General features: G+C 43.9%; 1 protein-coding gene across 3 annotated transcripts in view; it reads left to right on the plus strand.

Moving 5' to 3' along the window:
• vps13b (vacuolar protein sorting 13 homolog B) overlaps positions 1-287 on the plus strand; it is a 285,627-nt gene that overhangs the window by 281,039 nt on the left and 4,301 nt on the right. The gene's annotated exons all lie outside the window — the stretch shown is intronic.

The following is a 287-nucleotide window of genomic DNA, read 5'->3' on the forward strand; positions in this document are numbered from 1 at the left end:
TCTGTGGTGAGATTGGTGGGAAGTAATCTGTGGTTGCTGTTTTGTAAATCAGGTTCTTCTAAATGTGCAGTTATGTTTTTCACACACACACACACACACACAAACACAGAGACGGCACAGCAGGGAGTGAGTCAACACCAGGAGGGCTGTAAAACTCCAGTTTGAGTCTGCTGTCACTGAAGCCACGCAGCTGCTCCATTCTCAGAGTTTCACTGCATTATCACTTATCAGATTCACAGTAAATCACAACATCTGCGAGGAGCATGAATGAATGACATGAATGATTA

Source organism: Cynoglossus semilaevis, chromosome 13, assembly GCF_000523025.1.
Source record: "Cynoglossus semilaevis isolate Cse_v1.0 chromosome 13, Cse_v1.0, whole genome shotgun sequence".
Lineage (NCBI taxonomy): Eukaryota > Metazoa > Chordata > Actinopteri > Pleuronectiformes > Cynoglossidae > Cynoglossus > Cynoglossus semilaevis.